Source organism: Gossypium hirsutum, chromosome A03 (genome assembly GCF_007990345.1).
Source record: "Gossypium hirsutum isolate 1008001.06 chromosome A03, Gossypium_hirsutum_v2.1, whole genome shotgun sequence".
Lineage (NCBI taxonomy): Eukaryota > Viridiplantae > Streptophyta > Magnoliopsida > Malvales > Malvaceae > Gossypium > Gossypium hirsutum.
Genome location: NC_053426.1, coordinates 60,993,596 through 61,000,535, shown reverse-complemented (window position 1 = coordinate 61,000,535; position 6,940 = coordinate 60,993,596). Strand labels below are relative to the sequence as shown.

The following is a 6,940-nucleotide window of genomic DNA, read 5'->3' as shown; positions in this document are numbered from 1 at the left end:
TCAACTTACAGAATTACCGTTTTACCCTCGATTTACAGAAGTACCGTTTTACCCTTGATTTATAGAATTACTGTTTTACCCTTGATTTACAGAATTACTGTTTTACCCTCGATTTACAAAATTACTAAAATACCCTAGTCTGTAAAATTGCTAAAATACCCTTGGTTTGTAAAATTACAAAAATACCCTCAATTTGTAAAATTATCAAAATACACCTAGTTTGTAAAATTACCAAAATACCACTAGTTTGTGAAATTACCAAAATACCCTCAATTTGTAAAATTACCAAAATACCCCTGACTTACAAATTTATAGAAATACCCTTGACTTTCTAAAAATTATAGAAATACCATTGGTTTACAAAATTACTGAAATACCTTTGGTTTGTAGATTTACCAAAACACCCTTGTAGGATGAAATGACTAAAATACCCCTATTAGGTAAAAAGACCGTAAAGCCCCTGTAGGGTAAAGTGACCGTAAAGCCCTTGTAGGGTAAAGTGACCGTAATACCCCTGTATGGTAAAATGACGAATATGCCCTTATGTTCTGTATGACTGATGTGATTAGGATTTACATATATTGATATTGGATTAGTTAAGTTCGGGTGACAGGTGGTGGTTATTGTAGGCGATTGATTTTGGAAACGTTTCAACTTCAACCCGTAACAGGTGTGTACTAACCCTCGTAATAGCTTAGATTAATATTTGCTGAAAAGCTGAAAGCTTCATATTTTAGTGATTCGGGAATTAATATTTAGATATATTTTCTACGCACGTTTAAGTTGGATTCACAACGGATATGGGGTAGGAAGGTATTTGGAATGTTCTTCAAATAGTAGATCTCTTGGTAAGTATTTGAACCTTCATTCCATTTGTATCTTGTGGTTTAAGAAAAGCTGAAAACCCATCTGTCGACTAAGGCTAAAAGGGTTTTTGGTGTTATTTGGTTTGTTGGTGCTAGTGAGGATTAAAGGCTACCGATTGAGGAGTGTGTGAAAAGCTTGGATCATCGGAGTGACTAAATCTAGTCATCAACTTCGGCAAAGGTATGAACCCAAGGGCCATTGTGGATGGTGGCCGAATGTGTAAGTGATGATAATAGGTAGTTTTCGAATTGGTTTAATATTAACATGGTCTAATCTATAAGTGGTTGATTATAGGAGAAATCGCATAGGAGATCTCGTCAAGGAATATCGCAAATCAGGTGTGTAATGAACCCTTTTTCATAGCTTAAAGCGATAAATGCCGAAAAGCCAAAATGCCAAAATTCTGGCATTTCAAGAACTTGTGAGCAAGCGAACGCTCACTAGTTAGTTAGAATTGATGAAATGATGATTGGGAACAATGGAAACGGTAAGGACGTGTTTTTGGCGTTCACGGTAAGTTGGGCCTCGAGGGGCTGAAATAGGGCCCAATAGGCTTTCGGGCCCATTTGGGTAAAATTGGTAGAAAACGAAAATCTGTTAAATTGCGTGTTAAGACTGTTAATGCTGTTATGGATATAGGCTAAATGGGCCTAGATGACAAAATTGGCTAAGTAGGGCCCATTAGGGGTTTTAGGCCCAATAACTCGATTTCGCTAAAAATGGGCCAAAATCACTGTTTGCACCCATGAATTGTTAGTAATCGTTAATGAACATGGAAACCCTAATTTTTTGTAAAATTACAAGATTACCCTTATAAAATGAAAATGACCATTTTGCCCCTAGGTAAAAATGACCATTATACCTCTAGAGTTTATATATGAACTTAATGCATGGGATTTTGATAAACAGGATATGTATGATATGCACATGACATGTATGATATGCACATGATATGTATGATATGCACATGACATGTATGATATGCACATGAGATGTTCATAAATGCATTGGGTTGGGCTTTTATATGGATGGAGGAAATGCAAAAGGCCTTATGCCCCAGTTATTAAAGGGCTTATGCCTCAGTTATTAAAGGGCTTATGCCCCAGTTATTAAAGGGCTTATGCCCCAGTTATTAAAGGGCTTATGCCCCAGTTATGATAAAGGGCTTATGCCCCAGTTATTATGAAGAGCTTATGCCCTAGTTATGATGAAGAGCTTATGCCCCAATTATTAAAGGGCTTATGCCCCAGTTATAAAAAGGGCTTTTGCCCTAGTTATTAAAAGAGGCTAGGCCTCCAGTTATATGATAAAGCAACTAAGCTGCCAGTGGAGAGTTATGGCGGGGTGGGTCGAGTTAATCCCCACATGGTGTGTTGGTTGGTACGGGTGGAGAGTAGCGGATGGTGGGTTGAGTAGTCTCCCCAATTGGGCTTGCACTCTTTCATTGACATTATATGTGATATTGAAATGGGCCTATGGGCCATACCGTTTACAGTTAAAGGCTTTGTCCCAGTAATATGAAATATGAAAAGGCTTCGGCCCAGTGTTATGAAAAATGAAATATGAAAAGGGCTACGGCCCAGTACATGTTCAGATTGGATTTGGGCTTAGGCCCAACAGGCTGTTATTGTTTTGGGCTCTAAAAGGGGCTTGTTGCACACTGAGTTTCCAAACTCATCCCCTTTCCTTAACCTTACAGGTGAGCCTTGATGAGGGGACTTAGGCCGGAGGGGATTCAGAGTGGCCACGATGATCGCTTTTGGACCTTTAAATAAGCGTTGGCTTTCATTTAATTTCCTTTAATTATTATTTATTTTTGGGTTGTAATAAGGCCATTTTTAACTTTTCTTTTATTTCTTCTCGGGATTATTTTATTTTTAATAACTTCAAACCTGGTTGATAATTGTTCAAATGGGCTAGACTTAGGACGTGTTTTCAAAGCGATACTTGTTTTCAAAATATCTCAACACCACGATTAATCGATTTATCAAAGACGTCCACTTAAACAAATTTAAACTCGATATAACAAAGTGTGGCTATGGTTGTGGGCATGTCTAGGATTGGATCCAATCAAAGAGCTTGGTACTTAAGCAGCCTTTACGGCTCACCTCCTCTGTGTCGGATACCTACCTGGTGCCCATCTTCCATACACTTTGTTAACTCAACAAAATATATGGTTTTTAAAACACTAAAATGGAACGTGGGTTTTCAACTCCAACGTGGCACGTCAGATTCGGCCATAACGTCTGGGCCAGGTTTGGGGTGTTACAGACCATGTGTGACACATGACCTGGTACATGGGCTTTGGTTAGTCCGTGTGTCCTCTGCACCTTTAATTCAAGAAAACAGAATGCTCAGAATTGAGCACACGGGCAGAGACAAGGGCATGGTCTCAGCTGTGTGTGCTACATGGCCTAGCACACGGGCGTGTGGCATTGCCGTGTGCACAAGTCAGAGAGTTACACGGGGTCAAACACGGCCTGTAGCACGGGCATGTCCCAGGGTCACACGGGCGTGTCCTAGGGTCACACGGGCATGTCCATTGGACCACACGAGCGTGTGAGCCCTGTAGCTTGGAAAAATTTTGAAATTTTGTGAAAAATTCTTACAATTTTTTATTAAGTCTCGACTTGATTCTAATGCTCGTTTTGGTCCTTTAGGGTCCATTTAAAGGACCTTATGAATAAATCTTGAGGAATGAATAGTAAATGTTTGAATTATCTAAAAATGTTTTGAAAGTTTCTGTAATGCTTCGTAACCCTGTTCTGGTGACAGATACGGGTTAGGGTGTTACAATGGGCATGCTCCTCTCACACGACCTGGACACATGGGCGTGTGTCCCATGCACTTTGAAAATTTCCATGATTTCTTAAAAATTTCCTATGTACTCGATTTAGTGATGAACCATTTAAAATGTCTATTTTGGGCCTTGAAGGCTCGTATTAGGGACTGTATGATTGAATTTGAATGGTTTTAATTTAGAATGGAAAAGAAATATGAAATATATGATTGTGTATTTGATAAGACCGATAATGCTCTTTAACCCTATTTCGACGTTGGATATGGGTTAGGGGTGTTACATATTTATAGGCTAAATCCGTAGGTTAAATAATAATAAAGTAAACTAGACTAATTAGAGTTCGACTAAAACAAATGAACATAGTTTAATTGGGAGATTATCTCTCAAAATTGACTGAAATATGAAGCATACTCAACAAAAACATGACAAAAAGTTTATCTCAAATGATAACTTAAAAGAAAAAATATTGAACTTATACTTAATAATTTTTTCAAAGGCAAGTTGGTTAAAACAAAGTCTTAGACATTTTTCAAACAAGCTAAAATTGCTCCAAGTCAAAAAGTATTGATCCAGTACCGATACTATTTGTCAAATATCAATAAATTTAAATAAGTATAAATAGATTCACAAATTTATTGATGCATTTTTTAGTATCGATACAAAAATGACATTCAATTTTCCAAAATGTTTACCAGCTATCGATTCGGTATCGATACCTTTTGTTAGGTATCGATAAATTTCTTTAAGTATCAGTTATGGTATACTTTATCGATACATTTTTTAGTATCGATACGAAATTGACATTCTGACTTGTAAAGTATTTATCAATTTTCGATATGGTATCAATACCTTTTACTTGGTATCAATTAGTTTCCATAGGTATCGATAGAAATGGTCCCGACGGTCACTAAATTAGGCATGAAATGCTATTGGTTTGGTACTCGTAGAAAAAGTATCGGTACCTATTGTTGTAGGTGAAATTAATGCACTAGTCTTTTCATCTCGAACGGTTCTATTCCCAACATTCAAAATGGTTGAAAATCAATTGGAATGTAAAAATATCAGCTTCTAAACATCCTACAGTAACAAGAGAGATTATTAAAGCCTAAAGATCAATCAAATAACCTTTGTGATCAACTTTTCCATACTTTTCTTACATACACTTGTAAGCTTCATTGTTTTTCTATCAACTCAAGTGTTTTTCTTTGTAATTTTGCTTTATTGGCAAACACTTTGATCTTGTAAGAGTTATTTCTTTGTTTTCTTATTTGTTTCTCTTTAAGAGGGTTTGAGTCTTAAGATTTGTGTAGAAATCTTAAGGTAGTTGTAAGGTTAAACATTGTCCTGGAAAACTAAGGTAGTGGAGTAGGCAATTGGGGTAGAATCACTCTTACAAGTAATGCATCTACTCATGCAATACCAAGTTTAAATACCTTATTTCACATTCATAAGACTTGTCATTTTGAGGACCACTTTTACCATTATACTATGGTTACCAACTTATCCATTAAGCACTCATGTTCAATCATTATCTGTGTTTATAATGTACAATTACTACATAACTATGACCACCTCAATTGGTCATAGAGCATACATCCAACACACATGTCATATTACTAACCATGCATGGCAAGCAAACATAATCACATTATAAACATTAGAAATGACATGAATAGCTTGGCTTACGAGCCATAAACAATATGAGCCACATCTCATGGCCATATACATATAAATCAATATAAGCCAACACATTTGGCCAAAGCAAAATAATACATGCCAGTCAACTAGATTCCTATACATGCCACTCACTTGAAATTTCTAATATATACTTCATTATTCCAAAGGTAGCGACTTGATAGTGTGATGTTGCCTTCGACGATCTCCAACCCCAAGCTAACCTTAAAACACTAAAGAGAAGGAAAGGAAGGGAGTAAGCTTTATAGCTTAGTAAGACCGTATGAAAATAATAAGCAATTTATCAACTTGCTTCTCATGGTAATACAACCCTATTGGCATTTTTACTCATGTTCCACTCAAGTTGTTTTCTCGAGTCACTGTCACTAAATTATTTATATCTAGAGATAAAGAACTCCAAATTAAGTTCGGATAATTTTCTCTAAAACTAGACTCACATAGATTCTCACCATAGAATTCTAAGAACTTTTGGTTCATCCAATTAGTACAGTTTATTCCTTAAATTTACCCCTTTTTTACTGTCTAATAGTTCTGACCTCTCTTCACTAAAAATTAATTATCTCATAATAAAAGACTCGGATGATGTTCCCTTCTTTTTTTATTGAAAATAGACTAATTAAGAAATTTAATAATGCAAATTATAACCTATAACTATTTTTTTACAATTTTCAATTATTTTCTAAAATCAGAATAGGGGATTTCAAAGTCATTCTGACTCTATCTCACAACAATTTAAATATTTCATAATATGAAACTCTTTTGCTTACACCGTTTCTTCTATGTGAAAATAGACTCATAGGAATTTAATTTCATATTTTATTCAGCCTTTAACTCGATTTCCACATTTTTTGGTGGATTTTCAAATTCAGACTATGGCTGCTGTCCAAAATTGTTTTAGTGTAAATTAGGGAGACTAAGTTTATCACACCATATTAATTCATTTTCACCACATTGGTAAGGTTACATATTCATACATCATAAGTATAGACGTATAATCACAAGTTCATCACAAATTCATTCTCATAGGCATGAATTACCTATTTACATCTTTACAAAATGTGCATCATAAACTAAAATCATTTCTCATGAGCTTGTCATACATACCTGTGTGACTCAACATGCTCATATTCATTCCTTACTAATCATATAACATGAATTGAATTCACATCTCATCAATTTCATGTAAGTACCTATACCACTCACAATATGGTCATAACCTTTCTCATTTAGCTTAAACCGTAACTCTCACCTTTGAACCATTTGGAAAGCTATCGGATATTCACTAAGCCTCAAACATAGGGTATAATGCCGATGCCATTCCCAGACATGGTCTTACACTGACACATCTCGTAGCCAATGCATGTCCCAGACATGTCTTACACTGGCTTACATCTCGAGGCCGATGCATGTCCCAGACATGTCTTACACTAGGTGTCGTCTCAATGCCGATGCCATGTCTCAGACATGGTCTTACACTGGCTCTCATAATGTAGTCGATGCATGTCCCGGACATGTCTTACACTAGCACACAAATAACTTGAATGTCGTGGCATGAACATCTGAATTGTTTCTTAAGGT

General features: G+C 36.1%; 1 long non-coding RNA gene across 1 annotated transcript; it reads left to right on the top strand.

The window, feature by feature from the left end:
• Positions 1-610: 610 nt before the first annotated feature.
• On the top strand, positions 611-1,440 carry LOC107888032 (uncharacterized). The gene is made up of 3 exons (XR_001681247.2): positions 611-670; positions 760-848; positions 963-1,440. It is a non-coding gene; the product is annotated as an uncharacterized lncRNA (long non-coding RNA).
• The last annotated feature ends 5,500 nt before the right edge of the window (positions 1,441-6,940 follow it).